This window comes from Desmodus rotundus, chromosome 9 (assembly GCF_022682495.2).
Source record: "Desmodus rotundus isolate HL8 chromosome 9, HLdesRot8A.1, whole genome shotgun sequence".
In the NCBI taxonomy this organism is placed as follows: domain Eukaryota; kingdom Metazoa; phylum Chordata; class Mammalia; order Chiroptera; family Phyllostomidae; genus Desmodus; species Desmodus rotundus.
The window spans coordinates 25,117,624-25,140,332 of NC_071395.1; the positions used below are offsets into that span (position 1 = coordinate 25,117,624).

The following is a 22,709-nucleotide window of genomic DNA, read 5'->3' on the forward strand; positions in this document are numbered from 1 at the left end:
ACTACAAAAATGAGTTTGGCTGCTTAAGGATTTTTTTATTATAATAATTTACAAATCTCATTAAGCTTTGTTATTGTTTTCCCAATTCCGAGTCCACAGCTGTTGCCAGAATGACATGCATGAGTTAGAGGTTATAAGAAGCCACTTGTGGGAAGACTTCCTGATTCTTTTTTTGATATTTATAACAGGACTTTTTTTTTCTTGACTGCATCTTATACAACGATTAGGTGCCATAAATTCTTATCTAGATAATGAAAAAATGTAAAATATAAAGCTCAGCTTCATTTCTCTAAATCACAAAGGGAATTCTCCTAGACCACCCTGGGATAACTCTTCTTTATCAAAATACACACACACACACACACACACACAAGAACTACATTTTAATTTTCAGATTTAAGATCCAAATTCTCAATTTTAAAAATACTAGGATCTTGTTTCTCCCAAACCATGTTACATATTGGCCCTTTGCAAAGGAGTCATTTGGTCACTTAATGGCCATTGTAAAATCAAATCTAGCTGTAAGAGTTACCATCAGTCAACCGTCTTTAACAAGTAAAGCATTCGACCAAAATTATAACAATTGTATATGTGATAATGATCATCAACAGTTGCTCTGAATTTATAATCAATCGCAAATCCCACCACAGCTTTTAGTACAAGACTCTCAGTGTTGGTCCTTCCATAGACAAATAGTGAGAAATACAATTGAAAGTGTGAATGGTAACTAAAAACTCACAAGACTAGCTTTACATATCAAGCAACTGCCTCTGAGTTTTACAGAAACATTTATCGTAATCTGAAAGATTATGGGAAAGACCCATTCCATAACTTATTTTAACTACTAAGATGACTTGTTGTTGTTTATAAAAGTATGGGGTAGTTTTTATAACTTTGTATCTAGTAGTTGAATTCTACGTGCTATTTATCAAGGGAAGTCTCATATTTGAATTTTTTTTAAACAGTATCAGTAATATCCAAAATGTACTGACCGTATTGATTTCATTAGGGACACACATTATGTACTTAATGTCTGATACAACCAAATAAGTCTTTTTATTCACTATATAATGCATAAATAATTTGAATGTTTGTATATGTAATAACTAACTTTAAGTCAAAAATATATCTTATTTCATTCTGCCTTGAGATATAAAGATGTCATTAAATTGCAGAAGTTTAATTCCTCATTCAATCCTTAATCTAATACATTCTCCTATTTGTTATATAACAATGCAAACAATCAGATATGCAGATATTATGATAAGGTTATATGAAATATGATAGAATTTTCTAGTCACTACAGTGTTACTCAATTTACTTCCTGTAGTTAATTGATCTAGGCTTGATTTGCATAATAGGGTTATTTTTTTCAGGCAAAAACATCATGATTCTTTGCTTACTGGTTCCCCTGGTAAGCATGGCACTGCTCATCACCACCCCAACTCCCACTCTGTAGCTACATGGCTGGGCAAGCAAACCAGGCCAGTGCCATCCTTCCCATAGGTTATATTGAACTGGAATCAAGGCTAGAGAGTCTATTTTTTCCTGGTGAAGAAGTTGGAAAAATATAAAGCACATTTCTTTTGGTAGCCTGGATTTCCTTCTCATGGAGGGAACTGGCTTGGAAGAATTAATAATATTTGCAAAGTAAAGCATTAATAAAAGGTACAGAGTGACGGTTATGGCAGCCTTGAACCCTGGATTGCACTCCATCCAAAGGTCCACCTCTATCCCTGTGCATCCTCTGCCTTGGATAGTGGAACCAACAGATTCCTTTCTTTGCTTAAACCAGTAAAAGAGTCCAGAAGGCGTGGGGTGAAACAGGCAGACTAGGTTTCCATAGAAGAGGTGACTTTGTGATTACTTGAAAGATCTGTAAGATTTTCATAGTGTATATGGGAAGTGGTAGCAGATAAGAAACAGCATAGAAGATATAGTAGAAGTTAATTTAACTCGTAATGCAGATGGGTTCCCCCACACTAGTCCCTCCAAAGGACAGGTGCTGAGAGCCCTCCTTCCAAAGGACCGCCGCCACTCCAGGTGTCATATCCTTACTTGCTATTTTGTGGTGTGGCCAGGGTACTGGAAAAGGGGAATTCAACATGGAGAATACGGATGGAAACTCATCAAAATCTATGGGCATAGAATGATCGCCTCTGCTAGATAATCCATGGACAACATTCCATGGACAACATACAAGCTCCCACTGGAAGGCAACACAACAGGCAGCAATGAGCAGATCAGCTACAGGGATGCTCAGCAGCAGCATAATGAGCTCATCTGAACGAAGACATACATTTGTATGGCTCCCTAGTGCTGGTGACCTATAATATACAGCAGTGTCTCCAAGCTGGCCCCACTCTTCAAAATTCAGTCACCTTATACCACCTACCACCGAGTTCCTGAAGCTCATGTCCCATGACCCTCTTATTTCCACTCCCAGCACAGTGACTTTCATCTTGCCCTATTCTGTGTTCAGTATAATACAATGGCATACAGTCAGCACTCTGCTTCCCTCCGGGCCGCTCTTTGGTTCTTCGGAGTCTTTGTTCTTTTAACAGAATTTATATCTTGAAAATCAAAGTTTGCTTTTTCAAATCTATTGTTTCTGGAGTTTCAAAAGCCTACTTTAAAAACTAAAAAAACACTGAACATTGTTTCTAATTCTCCGATCAACTTTGATGCCTCTGGATGACTTAAGGGTTATTTACAAAGAGGTACAAACACCTATGGAGCTCTCACTATATATGTCAGACACTGTTTTAATGCCAAAAAGAAAAAAGAGCCAAGTCTAATAATTCTAAACATTGTTCCACAATGTTCTGCATCAATTTTGCACCTCGGTCATGATCATTGTCTCTTATATTTGTTCTAAATTTCTAGGCTTAGTAACTTAGTCCATCCCATTTGCATAAATTCAGTTTAGGAATTCAAATATTTTTGAGGTAACATCGTTCTGGCTCTCTAATGTGACATTTGAGTGCAGTTTCCCGGAATGAGTGATGCAATGGAGGTAGAACCACTTCCTTCCCTTCAGTCTGATTATTGGTCTCCGTGTGTCCCAGTGAGGCTGACTTTTCTTTCATTTCCTCAGTCTGTGGGCTGACAATACCCCGTGCCTCCTCTAGTTCAAAGACTCACTCTAGATTCCCAGGAAACCTCATCTACGCTTGCTTCCACCTGCTGGTGTGGACTCACATTGTTCCTAGGCATGTTCTCCCAACTGTGCCATGCTCCACAGTTTCCTAAAGACCAGTGTGAAAGGCACATGCAGTCAGCACCTGCCTGTGGAACACCCCCCACCAAAAAGTGGGCACCAGTCTCTTACACTCAAATTGCCCCCAGCTTCCTGAAAGCTACCTTGGAGCACTCCTTTGGAACAGGAAGAGTTAAAAATCCAGGGAAAGAGGGGATCACATGCTAACACTTTTTCTGTAATCTCTGCTGGCTGGAAAGAACATTTTCTTCCAACTTTATATTCATGCTCCAACTCAGGAAGAGAAAGGTGGGAACAAACTTGTTGATCTTTCTGATTTACTCAGTTGTTTTTTCAATTACAGTTGACATTTAATATTATTTCATACTGAGTTTTATCTCATGGCTCAAAAGGGGTCACTGAACTCTATCATCACTTTTCCCATTTCTTTGTGCTCAGCAACTTGGGGTGGAGGTTGGTCACAAGGAACTCAACCCAAACAAAAAAAAATGCCATAGTAAATAGGCCATGTGAGAATTCATTTTATACCTTTATTAATATTTTTGAAGTCTCACGCTACTGAGGTTGTGAACTACTGTGTCAAAGAGAAGAAAACTGCAAAACTGAATGTCCAGGAATCACTGCTCGGACTTGTGCTCTTTCTTCTACGCTGACTCCCAAAGTCACCGTGTCCACAATCAGGCTTGAAACCCAACCATCTAGTGGGTTATGTATTCCTGAAGGCCCAGACTCTCCCTTGATATCCAAACTCATGTATTAAAAGGCCTGCTTGGGATCTTTCACTCTGAAATTAGTTCAGCAAATATTTATTGACACCGACTATTTGCAAGTCACTATTTCACACTCCTGGGAGGAGATTGATTGTTTCATAGTCACTGTAAAAAGTAACAACCAGAACTGGATTAAATTTGTTTGTTCAATCAATAATAACTCACCTCAATGAACATGCTTCTGAAAGCCAGCCAATCAGTGGCATCCTCCTACTTTTTACAGCCAGCCAATCAACAGCCTCACTTCAGTGAACATGCCTCTGAAATATAGCCCATCGACAACATTCCCAGTCCTGTGAACAAGCTTCTCCAAATGAGTTAACTCATTCTCACCTCCGAATGTTCGCCAATCCTGTAAAAGATCAGCAGTCTTCTTTGTTTGGTGAGACTGTGCCTGATAAACATTGTTCTCCTTTTCTTAAGTAAGTAATAAATTCAGCTTTTTGACTTAGAAACGAATGCTGATCTCATGTTTTAGAAGTTGAATAAGTGACCAAATAATGACACTTTTGCATGAGTTAGCTATGCAAAACCAACATAGCATCAATATAACTACTATAAAGGTAAGAAAGAGTGTTAATAGTTAGGTCTCACCTAATACTTATAGTAAACCACACACACAGACACACGTGAGTTTGAATTAACCTCAGAAGGCCTGATAACAAAAACCAAGCTTATTATAAGTTTTCCTGTTTGGCTGCATCTAGTGCATCCTGAGTGTATTAGTTTGCTGGGACTGCCATAACAAAATAGCACGGACTGAGTGGCTTATATAACAGGCCTTTATTTCTCACAGTTCTGAAGGCTGGAAGTCCAAAATCAGGAAGCTGATGATTTTGATTCTTTCTGAGGCCTCTCTCCTTGACTTACATATGGCCGACTTCTAGCTGTACCTTTACGTGCTGGTCTCTGTGAATGCACGCATCTGGTGTCTCTCCGTGTGACCAAACTTCCCCTTCTTATAAGGACACCAGTCAAATTGGATCAGGACACACTCTAAAAAAAAAATCATTTAACTTAATCAAAAGTTGGGGGTTAGGACTTCAACACATGCTGCATTTGAGGGGCACTCAATTCAGCCTACAACATTGAGACACACAACCCAGACACCCCATTTGTACTAAAAGCAATTATTTCACCAGAGGCTGGAAGTGCTGTTAGGACACCGCATTCAGCTGTCAGCCATTTTCAGGAATTGCTTTGCCTGAAAAATTTCCCTCCCTGTGACCCTCTTCTCAGAGTAGTTCATATTCCAAAAAATGATCAACACGATACTACAAAGACCCAGCCCCTAACCTCAATTTGGGGCAATTCTGAAAGCTCATCTCAACCTCAAGGCACTCCCCAGGACTTTGGTATGTAACTGTGATGATTAAGTTAAAATGAGATTTTTTTTTTTTTTTTTTTTTTTTAGAGTGGGCCCTGGGTTCTCTGAGGCTCCTGCTGCAACTACATCACATACCAATCTCTCCCTCTGCTCGATCCTGCTTCCTTCCTTTCCAGGGGCTGAATTCCAAGAGTATTTCCTAATACATTTCTCACTCATTATTCTCTTTCTCCAAGACTGTTTCCTGGGGGACCCAGCCTGTAACACTCGTGAAACAGAATCTTGATTACATTGGGAGAAAATTAGCAGAGGCAGATCTGGTTAGCCTGTTACATTACTTTTAATGAGTTTCATTTAAATAATAGTACTTTCATAAGTTGTTTATCATAGGTCAGAAATTTGAGTCCCTTCTGAGCTGTTTGCATAAAGTTATTACATTTAGATATTTTTAAGATATATTTAAGTTATCACTGAAGTATGGAGTGTTTAGCTTTTGGTAATTTTTCCCCTGAGTACCAGAAAAGCAGGCAGTGCTTAATTTAAACAAGGAAACTGCTAAGGGATGCAAAAATTCTGGTATGGTCAACTTTGCCTGCTTATCAAGAGGAGGAAGTGTGGTTGCTAGTTAACGCCTGTGATATGAAGAATAGTATGCAACATTCTTGCCGTTGCTCCTGTGCATATTGAGACCGAACTTCCGAGGCATAAAAGCCAAGAGCTTTGTCTCTGGACCAAAATGAAGACCTGGCACTGCCAGACATGTAAGAGAACTGACCAGTAACCGAGTCCCAAGGCACATGGCTCACCACCAGAAACCCCTTCGCTCTAGAACACAAGTAAGCCTCTAAATGAAGAACCCCCCCACTCCCATCCCACCTCAGATTATGAGCATCTATTGCATCTATACACACCATGACATGATATTCTGCTTCTATGACTTTTGTTATTGTGGCTTAATCCAAATTGCAGTCTGACTTCCAATATCACCTTAAAGAAAGTGTTATAATCAGAGAGCTTTGGCCATGAGAGTTGTCTGTGCTGCTAGCAGATCCCTCTATGCCCACTGCCACCACAACACACACACACTCACACATATGCACAAACACACACAAATGTGTTGGTGGAAGGAAGGAATGGAGGGAGGGAGGAAGAAAGGGATGGAGGAAAGAAAGACACCCTAAGAATGAGAATAGGTCAGCATTAGGCAGACAAGTACAAACTTCTCTTTGGTGAACTAGCTATAAAATTCTTCAACTGCTCCATGTTAAATTAAGTATTTTAATGTATTTGGACAGGTTCTTTCTTGAATTCATACAACCATTATTAGACATTGGACTTATACAGGAGGGGAAAAAAAACGTTCAAGGACCTCCACTGTACGGGCAAATATTGGATGTTGTTATTAACAAGTCTACCTACCATTCAGATCTCCAGCAATAATCACCCAGCTGTCAGGTACAGAGAATGCACGAAGTGCAGAAGGCTGTCGTGTTCAGGTCACACGTCTAAATATGCTAGATCCATGCTTCTCAAACCATCTCGTGGTAAAAGACCAGTTTTGTTTGTTTTATTCCTAATTCATTTTTTATATTGGCGAGCTAATGTTTTGGTCTATATCATGCTCAAAGGGGAGTCCATTAAAATGCTTGGGTGTTTTGACAATATCAAGTTGCTGTAAAGTGCTTCTTTGCACAGACTCTGAATTTTTCCACTAATCTTACTGCAGAATTGGTAAGAGTAGTTTGTGGATCAGCAGTGGTGTGTGGACTACCCTTTCAATAGCACAGTTCTGTGGAATCCATGTGCCACAGAAAGGAAGCTGTAACGCTCACAGCATACCATCTCTGTCTCTCTGGAGGACAAAATGGAAATAGACAAAAGCAAATTATCTCACGTGAGCTCAGATGTTTAAATCCTATCTCCTTGACATTCACAAAAGCTTACATGGTAATCCACCTTTATATCTCTTACTTTTTTTGTAATAATACATCTGAAGTAGAAAAGGATAAAAATTTTTAACAATAAAGAAGTCCATTTTCTAAAAGTCATCTCTCTATCTCTTAAATTCTGAAAGAATTGTTGATAGATCAGGAAGTATTTACTCAGGGCCTACTACAGGTGCTCCAGCTGCCCTAGACCCTGGGCTAGCTCAGCCTGTTGTTGAGGAGTTCCTTGTTTAAAAATTCCTCTAGTAAAATATCAGATGAGAGACCTCAGTCACTAGAAAAAAAGTCCCAAGGTCCCTAGTGCGTGTGTGAGGATCATTTCCCTAGTGACACAGACAGTTTAGACCAATTTAAATTGCACTGCTGAACGAGAAATGATCAGTTCCTGCTGACTGCTGCAAGCACAGGCTTTATTGCTGTTACCCTGCAGGACATCAATCATCAGGTAGAGCTGCAGGCTGCCCCACCTTTGGTCTGTGCAATGCACGGGCTTAGACAATCAGCTGGAGACTTCAAAATGTCACATAATACATCAGATGAATTAGTGAAGAGTTTTTGCAATATGAATCATTTTTTTGTTAAAGAACGAAAAGAACTTTTCTGGCCAACTAGTTCACTTGCTTAAAGTTGACAGATAGTTCTTTCAAACAGATTGTCTGTTTGCTGGTCAGTAACTAGTACTGTGCATTTCATAAAAATCAGTTTTGACCCCCAGACATTCTTACGGTGACCAATGAATTATACTTCCAAACCCTACCTCAATAATAGAATAAGATATATTATAGCTGATTTATTTGTTTCTATGGCACCATCTAGAGGCTGACTATTCTTAAGGGGAGAAAAAAGATATTGCTATAATAGCGCCAAAAGTCTAGCTCCCCTCAGAGGGGTTTTAAAGGTGATTCCTGTAGAGAATGTGTGATAAATATACCTGGTTAAAGGAAAGCCATGTGTGTGATATATGCAAGGCTGAAATACGAGTTTCAGAAGTGGGTCGTAAGGGTGGATGCATGGTTAGTTTACATGTTTATCTGAACAAGATATTTAAATAATTTCAAATTGCAGAACGAAAGATCACCCAATTAGCTATTTAAGAAAATAAACAATGACCAAATCCCAAAAATGTTTAATAAAACTTGAGTGGCCCAATATAAAGACATATCTACATTTAGACTATTATATAGACGTAGGCATAACCATGTAGACGTATGATGTTTGGTGGGTTGAAAATACCATGAGAAGGTTTTTGATGCAACATTATGAAGAAAAAGCATGATAAAAACATCTAACTATAGGACGGTTTCAATCACGCTAAACAAAACATCATGAAATATACCTACTTGTTAATAGCCAGTCACAATCTCTGGTTGTAGAAACATTCATGGGTTCACATTGTTTTCCTTCCCCCACCCCGATATTTATTTCCCTCTAAGATATTACTTTGACAACTGAGGAGAAAGGGGGAAATGGACTTTACTGAAAAAATTAAAACAGGAATTATAAATAGGTTATTTTAAAAAGCTGAAAAGGGCATGATTACATGTGTTCAATTGGGCAGGAAATAAAAATGAAGTGGATTATGATTTTTGAACAAAAAGCAAATTAACTGGGCAGTGCCATGGGTCCAGATTCCAGAGTGCCAAGCCAAGCAATCCAGCCACCTTTGAACAAAGAAAGTTTCCACTAGCTCTAACCATTTTCACCAGGTTTAGAAGATTATGAAGCAGCTTTCCTTTGAGCATCTTTCAATATAAAAATCATATGAATAGTTTGGATTTCTAATCCCTTATACTAATCAGCAAATTTGCCTTAACAGCCTTCAGATTGGCTTAGCTGGACTTCCCAGGAGATGGTCTAACCGAAAACCCTGCTTCCCTTACATTTCTCTCAACCAGAAAACAAAACAAAAAAATCGTTACATTGCTTTTCATTTTTATATTTTAACTAAAGAGAGATACATTAAATTAATAAATCTGAATTTAAAATTTATCACTTGTCATTTAGATTTATCCTCTCTGCTTTATAGCATATTCCCAAGTGTGATTTTGTAATCCTGATCCCCAAAGAATGCTTAATCTACCATGTTTTTCTCACTATAAGATGCACTTTCCCCCTAAAATTTGGGGGGGAAATGGGGGTGCATCTTATAGTCCAAATGTAGCTTACCTGGCTCACTGGGCTGAGGGGAGGTGGAAGGGGTGGAGCGGGGTTTTCTTTTTCCTATTTTCCTCCTCTAAAACCTAGGTGAGTCTTATAGTCCGAAAAATACAGTATGTTCTGCAACATTCCCACAGTCTCTGGAAACCTTATCCTTATATTTATTAACTAGCCTAAAGCCACTTTATATAAATTCAATTTATGTTTAAATAAAAAGAGACTATGAATCATATTAGTAAAACAGGTCTTATACTAATGCTCCAATATTGGAATAAATAATACCTGGTTATGTTTGATGTGTTAATAATAATAAAATCTATATTAACAAATACTATCTACCTGTAACAGATGTTCAATTAAAGGTTATCTCAGTCTCCTGCCAGAATCCTATATGATATTTGATATCAATTATTGTTGCAAAATACAATGCCTTGCTTGGAAGTGATGATGTGTGTTCCCCGCTTATTTTTGAAGCAGAATCCGGCTTTAGCAGGAGATAACCCAAACACTTGTCTCCCATTTAAGCACTGAAAACCATGCCTGAGCAGGGTGGTGACTCGTCACTAGAATACTCCTCTTTGAGACATCAGATGGGTGCACTTTCACAGGGAAAGTATTAGCCTAAAGGAACAGTGTCTGCAAGAAAATAAAAACCCAAAGTAATTTAAAGTAAAAATGTCTACCCATTTTTTCCATAAAGAAAGAAGGATAGAAAAACAAGGAACATCACTACTCATAATTTTTTATTTCTTGGAGAAGTGTACAAGCAACTTTATGACCAAAAAAAGTGTTACTATGTAACAGCTTAAGGCCAGATCTACTGGTTTGTTGATTTAAGCAAGTACCAATATAAAACAAGTACCGTAAATAAATAAATGGTGAACAAACAACAAAGTACCAACATCAAATTTGTTATTTCCAAGATTCTAATGTTAACCACAAAATATTTACACATTTAGGTAGATACATGGAATTTTTGCTACTTCATGATAGATGTTCAAAATTACTATAAGTAATTAGAATAAAATTTTTGCTGATTTAAATTTGGCATGTCAACAAGTCAATTATATCATAAATGCAAGTTGGTAGTAATAAAATTTACAAACTTTTGTATCCTTTAAAAGCAATTATGGCTAACCCTTAAACAATGTGTTTTGAACTTCAGGGGTCCACTTAAATGCATATTTTTTCAATAAATACTGGACATGTATTTTCATATGATTTTTTATTATTGTTATTCTATTGCAGTTGCCCCACTTTAGATTTTTTTAAATAATATTTTCTTTTCTCTAACTTACTTTTTGGAAAAATGCAGTACATAAACATATAACATACAAAATACATGCTAATCTGTTTAAGTTCTCTGTAAGGTTTCTGGTCAACGGCAGGCTATTCGTGGTTAAGTTTTGGGACGGTCAAAAGTTATACACAGATATTTGCCTGCACAGGAAGTCAGCGCTCCTAACTCCTGCATGCTTCAAGGGTCAACTGCATTCCCTTGTACCATGAATAACCAATATAACTTATCCTTCATAAAATTAAAGAAAAGAATCATGTAGTCAAATGGTCCCAAATTTTTCTCAGGAGAAATGTGCCTTCTGAGAACATTTCATATGCCTTTGCCTATTAGTTATGTTCATTCCATCAATAATTATTTATTTGTTGGGTATGTAGGACACTTAAAATGTACTTAGATGAATAGCTTGTCCCTTCTCTTGTACTTGTGTTCTTTTGTCAAAGAACATAGCCAACTTATCCTGTTGGATAACAAGAAGCCCATATTGTAGAACTCAGTTGCCTGAATCACGGTAGCTAAGGTCAGCCTAGGTCAACTCCTGAACACGTGAGAGATCCCAGAGAATACCAGAAGAGCATCCTGTTCTACTGCTCTCTGGTCCCAGCGTGTGAGAAATAAATGTGTCTTATACGTATACCTCTGATTGAAGCAGGGTGCAGCCAAGAGGAGGGCCCCAAGAAGGGATTTGTAATGGGGTCCAGGATTCGGGGTGTCCAGGAAATATTAGAAAAATGTGTATAGGATGTCCTCACCCCCATAGGCCTGAGCCAGGGGGGATGGGACACATGGAACAGGGCCATTCAGAGCTGTTTTGGGTAGTAACAGCTTTGCGGCTAACCCCTGGCAGTCATTTAACACATCTATAACCTTTAACTGGTTTCATAGATATGTTAAATAGCTGTGGCCCTGCTTTGAGCCAGGGAGATGGGAGTGACTTCCACCCAAGATGGGACTGGGAAGCAACTCCCCCTGGTTACAGGGCCTGGGTGAGAGCTTGGAGATGATTGGCTCCATGCCATGGGGCCACACCTGCCCAGACTTACTATGGCAGCCCAGTAAAGCTGGAAGAATACGGGGATGCTGGCAGGTGTAACTGACTGTAGGAGGAGTCGGAAATGGGGCTGCAAAGGAAGATGGGTGCTGGGATTTAAACCTAGGCCCGGCAGCCATAGGGAAGAAGAGACCACGCGGCTCCATAGTAGTAGGGAGGACCAAAAGGTTTTCGGGGAGAAAAGAGGAGACCACGCAGCTCCAAAGTAAGTGGGGAGTAGACCAGGCGGCTCTGAAGTAAAAAAGAGTAGACTACGTGGTTCTGAAGTAAATAGGGGGCCACAGGGTTCTGGAGTGAATAGGAGAGAACCACGAGGTTCTGAGGGGAAAGGAAGAGGACCACATGGTTCTGAAGGAGAGTAGAGAGGACCATGTGGTTTTGGAGTGCTTCTTTTTGCCACGCGGCTTAGGCAGCAGGAGAGACTTTGCCAGGAAGAAAAGGGGAGAAAGGACTCTTGCTGGTGGGCTGTGAGAAGGTGCCTCATGTCTTTGGATTAACTGGAGATTGCAGCAGCCACACAGCTGATGGTGCCGGGAGCCTGAATCACGGACTTCTACTTCCTTTCCTGAGACACGGTACCCCGGACTGGGCACAGGGAGAGGGAAGGACTGTGCATCTGTGGGCATTCTAGAGCACTTTAGTATCTTATTGAAGACATTAAGTCATTACTCTAAGTCTGTGTAACTTTTAAATAAACAATTCCTTTCCTTTTCACCAGTCTCTGGCATTGACAGACGTCTTTCCTCTGGCGGCGGGCATTGCGAACCTAGCAGGTGGGCATGGGGGGGAGGAACCTCCAGAGACAGAAAGGGGGAATCCTTTCTGTAATAATTTATTGTGAACCACCCCCCCCCTTGCTCTGTAACATGATCACTTATTGAGCAATTGCTAGGACAAAACTAAAGAAAAAAAAAGTAAACAATACAAAGACCTGATGCTCCACAGATTTAATATTAAACATTAAGAAAATCTTATATTCCAACAAATAATAATGAACCAAAAAAAAGAAGAAAAAACTGACTTTTTCTGTGTCCAAGGCAGAAATCTGGTGTTATCTCCTAAAGAAGAAATACCATTTAAATAACTCAAATCTCAATAATTACTTTTCTGTTTCTTTCCAGTTAATTACATTGGCCCACTACGTCCAAATTTTATTATTCTTTACATTAATTAAATTATATAATGAAAAAGATAATTACTTCTCAACTCCGTATTTCCAGTCCTTAAGTCCTTGTCTGCCCACATATTCCATCTGCCTCAAACTGTCTTTCCTACATTTTCCTTTCATTTTCTTCAGATCCTACTGGTCTCCCAGAACTCAGCGGAAACACAACTTCTCTATGGAAACTTCCCTAGACATTCTTATTTAAGAGACTCTCCTTCATGTTTCCCAGCTCATCCTCTAGAACAGTGGTCACACAAAACACTATCTTTGAGTGAATGAATGAAAACTCTGAAGAACAAAACATCATACATACAGATTTCTTCAGCATAAAAAAATGGAATAGCATCATTATTAAAACTATCACTTGTTACTCAAGGATAGTCAAGCTTAAATAAAGTAAATACAGCAGGGGCAGCAAAACAACCATGACCAGGGAGGGGCGTATTCTATTCCTCAGGCACTGAGCTCAGTGCTTTACGTGGACTATTTAAGTCTTTCAATACTCCATCAGGTTCCACTATTATACCCACTTAATAGATTTTAAAATGAAGAATCAAAGAAGTAAATCTGAATCAATCCAGATACACAGTACAGCTGGTCATTTCCTCAGTAAAACAGTCATCAGCATTCCATTTGACACTTACAAAAGACAAAGGTATTGAGATACAAGTAAGTGAGTTACATCAGTCTTCATAAGCAAAAGTCAGGTTTGTCATATTTTAGTTTTATTCAGTGCTGAAACCAGTAAACACTTCTTTTTTCTTTGGCGTTTTTTTTTTTGTTTTTTTTTTTTTTTTATATCAAGAACGAACACATTAGCTCATGAAATTGGCATGCTACATTATAGAATTTAAAACATTCTTATCCTCAGTTCAGAAAAGCTCAGCTTTTGAAATGGTTTCAGTGACTTTTTGTATAAATATTTTACAAAATATTAAAAGTCAGTGATCAGTTATGGCATACAGGTCTCTATTATGACTGGAAAAGCTCTTTGTTTTTTTAAAAAAAAAAAAAAAAACTTTGTATTTAGCTTTTATCGGGTGTGAAATTTAGTCAAAAGGTAGCTAAGATTCTAAACTCTAAGTTTACCCCAAGAGCCGCATTCCTATTATCCTACATACACGCGACATGCACACACACAAATTCTTAAGTTCTCCAACCATAAACATTACAGGGGAAGCTCTCAACAGGCTGCTTCATGCCACAGGCCACGTACTTGACCTTTGTTGCCTCAAGAAGAGCAAGATATATGAGGTTTAAGAATTCACTTCACCTATGCACCTTTGTCATCACAACTATGAATGAGTCCCATCATAAACTTCGAGTCAACCTGCTGTTCAGTGAAAAATGAATTATGAATGAGTTTGTCAATGGCTCAGAATGAAACATAAATCTGTGAGCCTAATATAGCTAGTCCTGTATTTGTCTTAATTCTCAATTAATATTTTTAAAAGGAATTTTACTACAATGTACAGTTGCTGCTCTACTCAACCACCTATATTTTATTGTATTAATACATCTTTATAGTTGTCTCTTTCCATCTTATGATGGATAAATTTAACTAGGAGACCAAAAACCTTTTTGGTTTTACTCAGTTTAGCTGAAATTCTTTCTTCTGTTCTGGCTTTAAAATACTTGAAGTGTATTCTATTCAAGGTCAAGGCTCAGAAGAATAATATACCTCAGCCATTCAATTAAAAAGAGAGGTAGAAAAAAAAAGGAACTGCATATCGCATTTCTATTGTCAGATGTTTCAGTGTGATGAAAATATATTACACACTAGTGAGCTTCAAAAGGTCACCAAACAGAAAGCTTTCTTTTTCCTCCTTGCCTGTTTAATATGACATTGCAAGCTCGCAACATTAAGTCTCCAAAACAGGTAGTATATTCATGTACTCCTCCATTCATTCTTTCTTTATCATCCATTCATTCAGAAAATCCCAAACAAGGGTGAGATAATCAGCCAATGAGTTCAGCAAGGAGAAGTGAGGCTGACATTTCAAATAATCGTTTTAAACTACCGTACCTACGCCTAAGTGTCAGAAATTTAATAAGAGCTACAACTCCATAAAAGATCAGCTTAACTTCATCATTATGTTTTGCCTCTTTCTGTGCTCTCAGGTCCCATCTTAATGAACGACAAGAAATAATAGGGCATTTCACGGGAAAGCCAGTGCTCATTTTTGCTCTGCATGTGAAAGCCTATCCAAGAATGTTAGCTAGGATTTGAGGACAGAAGTGGACAAAATGTCTCACTTTTTAAGTGTTCCAACGCTCAACCATCCTCAAACATCTTTTGATCCAACTTGACTCAGAAGTCCCTTGTTCCCTATTTCTGTACTCAGTCACATTTTATCTAGGCTGCTCTATGAACTTCTCACCCAGCTCTTCTCAATACCAGCTGGCAATGAAAAGAAGCAATTGACTTTTCCACGACTCAAACTGCCATTTATTAAGGGTGCTCCTCCCTCTCTTTAAATCTGCTTAAGAAGTCAGTTTCCTCTGTCCTGGTTTCTTCCCCAAGCACAACTGGAAGCATTAACTCAACTGCAAGGTTTAATGCCTTTAATTGTATAAGTTGCCAGGACAGAACAGAAAGAGAACAAGAAAGTGAACGACTGCTTTTCCACACAGCAGGAAAGTGGACAGAGTCCAAGCCTGAAAAACCTTCCCCTGTTGGCTGCACCATTTGGATCCAGCAAGAATAGTTTATAATCATCCTAAGAACAATGGCCAATGTCATGTTCTAAACCATGCATGACAGCACTACCCTCTTGTTATAAACTCTCTGTTGGCCACATTGTCGAAAATCATCTCCTCTAAATTTCCTCCCTCACTGCAGATGGCCACTGCGAAGAGCAGGCATCTGCCAGGGCCAGCTCTGCCTGAAAAGGCAGAAGGATCCCTGCGGAGCAGGAGATGCCATCATCAGACATCCAAGTGCCCTCTGCAGTGCCGCAGGCTCCTTTTCTACACCATAAAATCTTGTAGCTACCCCATTCTGGGTTTTTTTTTTCTTTCTTTCTTTTTGATTTTCTGACACAGTAAGGGGAGAAAAAAGCAACATTCTAATTGAGACTTCCATAGGGCATAAATATTTCACTGCAGTTGGACAAGTCACAATTCATCCGCCTCATTTCATTCATTACAGCTATGAATGTCAATGCACCTCATTTTTTAATATTTGAAACAAAGAATTTGACCTAAAATGCCTAAAGCATAGCAATGACCTCTATATGGATAACAAGGTAAATATCCAAAGCAGCAGTTCCATAAGTACCATATAGATTTTGATTTCTCAACACAAAACGTGTTAATTTGGCCTGAGAGGAAGCATTCCAAATTAGGGGAATATTTAACATGGGCAGACTGCGTGCATCGAAAGAAATGCTGGCTCTTTTACTTTCAAGTGATAATGTGACTAGAACTGAACCAATAGAATATTGCTTAATGAAACCCCTGGCTTTATTGAGTAGATAGGATTTCCCACCAGCACATCTGTTGTCTAGAGTATAATCAATTACTTTTAATGTACCTAAGGAAGCTTACAAAGTTCATTGACACTACATATTCAACAAATACACAGTTAGAGACAGTATAAAGTCAAACTCTAAGGTGGCTCCTATCCAATTACAAAAATGATAGTGTCAACAAAAGTTTTCAGCCCAGATTTATTATAAGGAACTGAGCTAATGCAGGAAACAGAAAGAGTTATATGATATGTAACATAAAAGAGTTTATAATGTAATCCATAAAAATATACTGTATTAGTCAAGGTTCTCCAGAGAAACAGAACTAATATAACATCTTAAAAAACAAATAAACACATATACATATAGAGAGACGTTTTAAAATAAAACATATAATGTACTACATGTAATACATATTATATATAATTATTTTATAAGTACACATTTTACCATTATAATCTAATTTCACATATTTGTTGATGATATATATTTTATATGTGTGCACATAAAGAGATTTATTATAAGGAATTGGCTCACATGATGACGGAGGCTAGGGAGTCCCACGGTCTGCAGTCAGCACAGTAGAAACCCAGCAGAGTCAATGACAGAGCTCCAGACTGAGGTAGAAGCCCTGAGAAACCAAGAGAACCACTGGGGTAGTTTCTGTCCAAGTCCAAAGGTCTCAAAACCAGAAGAGCCAGTAGAGCAACTTTTACTCTGAGTCCAAAGACCTGAGAATTGTAAACGTCCCAGTCCAAGGGCAAGAGGAAAATGTACATTTCAGTTCTGAAGGTCAGACAAAGAACTACGGAGTTTCCCCTTCCTTAGCCTTTGTGTCATTCAATCCTCGCCTGGTTGGATGGACCCCACCCGTACTGCAGAGGGCAATCGCTTTACTCAGTCTATAGATTCACATGCTAATGCCATGCAGAAACACCCTTACAAACACACTCAGAGATGGTGATTGACCTGAGCACCCCAAGGCCCTGTCAAGTTAACACACAAAATTAATCCTCATAAAGCCACTCCCTGTCAACTTGGCACCCTTTTTTTTTTGAAGGATTTGATGTTATCTCTCAGCCCAGTCCCTTTACCAAATTGGAGTGTTGCGTTTTATCTGGTGGTTCTTGCAGGCATTGATGATTACCACTCAATTAGTTTACTATCACTGCTGTAGTAAATGACCCCAAATTTAAGGGCTTAACAACAACTTGTCTTACAGTTCCATAGGTTAAAAGCCCAAACAGAGTCTCACTGACCTAGATCCAGCTGTCACCTGGGCTGCATTTTCTTCTGGGGCTCTAGGGGAGGATTTGCTTCCTTGCCTTTCCCGGTTGCTGGAGGCCACCCACGTTCCTTGCTCCTGGCCTCTTCCCCCACCTTCAAAGCAGCAATGTTGCATCTCCCTGTGCCCTCTTACCATTTCATATCTTCCACGGATGTCTCTTTTAAAGACCCTTGTGATTACATTGGTCCCACCTGGAAAACACAGGATACACTCCCTATTGTAAGAGTGGCTGATTAGCAACCCAAATTTCCTCTGTAATCTTAATTCCCCTATGTCACGCAACTGATGAAATTCACAGGTTCAAAGCATTAGGACATAGATATCTTTGGAGGAAAATTATTCTTCCTATTATAACTCGTGGGTCAGAATGACCTGGAAATCTCATTAAAGCACAGATTTGGGGGCCCTGTCTCCAGCATCTCTCATTTAGTAGCTATGGGGTGGATTCCAAGCATGTGCATTTTTAACAAGTTCTCAGATGATGCATTTCAGATAGTAATGCACCTACTCAGGGAACTACACTTAAAAAAATAACTGTTCTAGGTACTTTATTTTATTAGGGAGTACAAAACACTAAAATGTAAATTCTGTTAATAACTATGTTTTGAAAGGAATTCCTGTTTTCATGGGTGTTGCTAAATTAAATACAGGATACACATTGCAATTTGAATTTCAGACAAACAAGGAGTAGGTTTTTAGCATAAGTATGTCCCATGTAATATCTGGGACAAACTACACTAAAAAGTTATCTCTTGCTTATCCGCAACCCAAATCAAACTGAGCACCCTTAATTTTTTTTACATTATTGCTATTTAGTTTTGCTTCACTTTTTTTATTGTTGTTCAATTCTTAAACTGTATTTAATTTTGAAGTAAAAGCAACAACATTGTAATTCCACCTAACATGACACAGCCATCCCATGTACAACCAAAAACACAAACATCTTCCCCAGAAGAGATGAAATTCTTCAGTGATATTTAATCTTCTCCTTGAAATTCCATAACTTAAATACTCTGATATAAAATTGACAATATTTAAAACCAGTGTTATTTTACATACGGGAATAAGGGAATAAAGAAAACAAAGACATACATTTCTGTGCGTTTTATTTATTTGTTTATTATTATTGTCTATGCTTAATGTATGCAGCAGAACTAACTTTTTCACTGTGCCCCCCCTGCCTTCAGCAAGCACCTCAGGTGGTTGTGGTTCTTCACCTGGTGAGGTGGCCTAAACCCTCATTCCAGAAGGGTCAGGGCAATTAGTAGTGTTACCTGGATTGGGTTTTTATAGTTTTCCATTGACCTTAATTACAGGGCATGACAATACTAAGAAATGCCCTAAGGGATATTCTGCATCCTTTCTCACCTCCATTGTGGAGGAGTCCAATTTTCCCTGACAGTCAGGAGCAGTATCCCTGGCAGCACAATTTCTCCCTTCTTTGCCTAGTGATTCAGAGGAATGAGGATCCCAAAGCAGCCAGCAGGGTGGCAGTAGTAGCGTCCAGCTCAGTGGAGACATTGTGGCGTCTCCAGATAGAAGCATTCCTACCTCTAGCATCAAGACCTCTAGGCCAGCAGACCATACGGTCAAGAGAACTGAAAGCAAAAATGTTGCTAAGATTCACTAAGGGTAATAGTGAGTGGTGCCACTCCCATGTCCATCTCTTGATTCCTGCACCCCATGAATCCAGGTTATGAGAGAAAAAATCATTGTATATTGGAGGCTGATTCAGTATGGAGTTTCCTCAAACAATGAAAAATAGAATTACCATATGATCCAGCAATCCCACTTCCGGGAAGATACCTAAAGGAAAAGAAATCACTATTTTGAAATATCTCTCCTCCACACTCATTGCAGCATCATTTACAAGAGCCAAGACATGGAATCAACCTAAGTGTTTATTGACAGATGAATGGATAAACATTACATGATCTCACCTATATGTGGAATCTAAAAGCAAATGGAAAGAGGTTGGTGGTTGCCGGGATGAGAGGTATGGGTGTGAGAAATGCATGAAGGTGATGAAAAGGTACAACCTTCCAATTACAATACGAATAAGTTCCGGTGATGTAACATACAGCATGGTGATCATGCTTAACAATATCAGATTGTATATTTAAAGATTGCTGAGAGAGTGGATTTTAAAAGTTCTCACTATCACCAAAAAAAAAAAAAAAGGATATACATGAGGTGATAGATGCACTAATTAACCTTATTTTGTTAATCATCTTTGCAATATACACATATATGAAATCAACACATGTATACTATAAACATACACAGTATTATATGTCAATTATATCTCAATAAAGCTGAAGGAAAAAAGAAAGAACAAAATTACCTGGATGCCCAAAAATAAGGAATCAGCCAAGTAAATCATGATACATCTATACAGTGGTAAAACATTATTAGCTATTAAAAATAATGTAATAGATGAAAGAATACATGCACCCCTATGTTAATTGCAGCATTATTTACAGTAGCCAAGATTTGGTAGCAATCCAAGTGCCCACCAATGGACAAGTGGATTAAAAGTGGTGGTACATATATACAGTGGAATATTACTCAGCATTAAAAAGCATGTCTCGTGCTATCGGTTGTGACAGTATGGATGGACCTAGAGGGTATTATGCTATCTGAAATAAGTCAGTCAGAGAAAGACAAATACCATATGATTTCACTTATATGTGGAATCTAAATAACAAATAAATGAGCAAACAAAATTGAAACAGACTCATAGACACAGACAGCTGATAGCTGGTCACCAGAGGAGAGAAGGGAGGGGGGACTGGGTGGAAAAGGTGAAGGGATTGGGAAGTACAAATTGGTAGTTACAACATAGGCACAGGGATGAAAGGTACAGCATAAGGAAAGTCGTTAACAACTATGTATGGTGTCAGGAGGGAGCACTTTGTAAAGTGTAGGATTGTCTAACCACCAGGCTGTACACCCGAAACTAAATCAAAATAATATTAAATACAAACTTTAATTTAAAATAAAATTTTAAAAATGAAATAATGCAATAGAAAAATGTTTAGTGAGATAAATGTTTATAAGTATTATTATGAAAAAAGAAGGTGCAAAAACTACATGTATAGAACTACCCCATTTTCACGCTATGTTTATTATGCATTCATATTTACATGTATGCAAAACATTTAAACATATTACTCTGACCCCCCCAAAAATCTGAAATAACAGTGATTAACGCTGAAAATTAATCTTAAGGTAGCACAACTAACAAACAATGGAGCCTAAATTTAAACTCATAGCTGTCAGATTTTAAAATCAGTCATCTCTGTGGGGTCTAGGGATTTTGAGCATGAGAGCATATGATAGCCAGATTTCACTCCAAAGCCACGGTGAGTCACAGAAAAGGTTACCCACAAAGTCAGACCAAAGGCAGAAAACAGCAATAAGAATTTTATGCCAATATTCACTCCAAACACTTGTCAAAAATATCTATGGCTTTTTAACCTCCATCATTCGATTCTCATAAGAACTAAGTTGAACTCTTTTATTACAGTGTTATATATAAGTGTAATCAAATTCTTTTTAAAGGTAAATCCATTAAAGGATTTAATCTAGAAAAAATATTAATTTGTTCTCCAGCACTTTGTTCAGTTCTTTTGAAAAAGATTTTCCATGTTTGAGTTTATTTGAACAATAGTCTGAAAAGATTTCATGGTGTGGAAAGTAATTTCCTCCAATAAATTTGAGTCAGTAATTTTACTTGAAATTAGATAAACCAGCATGATATTCAGGGCTCATATTGAGACCAACTTGTTCAAACTCAGTTTTCCCAAAGTAAAATATGATATAGTATAAATCTCCTTCCAACCTGTATTATATATTTGAATGTAAAATCACCAATTACATCAGATTCATCTTTTATTCACAGATTACCTATTTGTTTAGCTGAATTGTGATGAACTAGCTCTTGCTACATCAGTATTAGGTTACAGAATCTCGAACTGTTCGGACCAAACAGAGCTTTTCCTTGTCTGCGTCGTTTGCCTGACTCCCGTAAGAGTTACCCACAGCCTTTTAGTATCAGAATAAATGTCACAGGAAATGTACCCTTTCATCTTAAACAACCAAGAGCTATTATTATTCTTTTCATAGCAGGAGAAATGGACCTCCTATCCACAAGTTTCATTTCCCAGGGAGAAGCAGGTTTATCATTTAATTTACTGGAGATGATTTTAATGCTTTTCCTTGGTGGAGAGTGCAATAAAGTCTTTTGTCTGTTACCATAATGTAAAGGCCAGAAAATAGGTTTTGGGATGAGAGGAAGGAAAAAGCAGCTTTTCTCTCTGTTTTGTCTGGAACTTGTGATTTGGCACTGCCTCGGGTCTACGGGGGCCCAGAAGGAGGTAGTGGCTGCGTTACATTTATAACAACTGCCATGTGCGAGGTATTCATGCACATTATATTGCTCGGTGCTCTCAAAGCACGCTGAAGAAGTATTACAATTCGTAAATTATAGAGAAATAAACTGAGGCTCTGAGAGCTTAAATAACTTGTTCTAATTTATTCTGTAAGTGGCTGGGCAAGGATTCCAGTCCTTGGCTGACTCCATGTGTACGCTCTTTTCACTTCTTCATTCGGCCTCCTTAAATATATCTGCCTCTTGTCCCCCGTCCCCCCACCCAGCTCCCCAGAATTAGAACTGATAAAGGCCTATTTTCCGGTAGCTGCACAAAAGTACGAACAGCCTTAAGATAAAAGCAAGAATATAACTGTGTTAACATGCTGAGTTTCAGAACCTACAGCAGGCAACTTTGTACCAGTTTAAGCTGCCCCATCCTTCAGTGATGTAACCAACTAATTTTCATAAAGAGATTAGACTCTCTGATACTATTTTTATAAGTTCAAAGAGGAACGTGTTTTAGTTTTATAAGAAATCCCAAAGTTTATTAAGTTACCGGTAATTGGGCTTGATGAAAACTGATAAAGTTCTATTAGGAGCTGTGAAATTACAACTAAGTCATATGAAAAAAATATATGAAAGC

General features: G+C 38.3%; 1 long non-coding RNA gene across 1 annotated transcript in view; it reads right to left on the bottom strand.

The window, feature by feature from the left end:
* LOC128779284 (uncharacterized) overlaps positions 1 to 17,047 on the bottom strand; it is a 54,470-nt gene extending 37,423 nt beyond the window's left edge. Inside the window, exon 1 of the long non-coding RNA XR_008425182.1 lies at positions 16,941 to 17,047. This is a non-coding gene — a long non-coding RNA (uncharacterized lncRNA). The remainder of the gene's footprint in view (positions 1 to 16,940) is intronic.
* Positions 17,048 to 22,709: the final 5,662 nt, after the last annotated feature.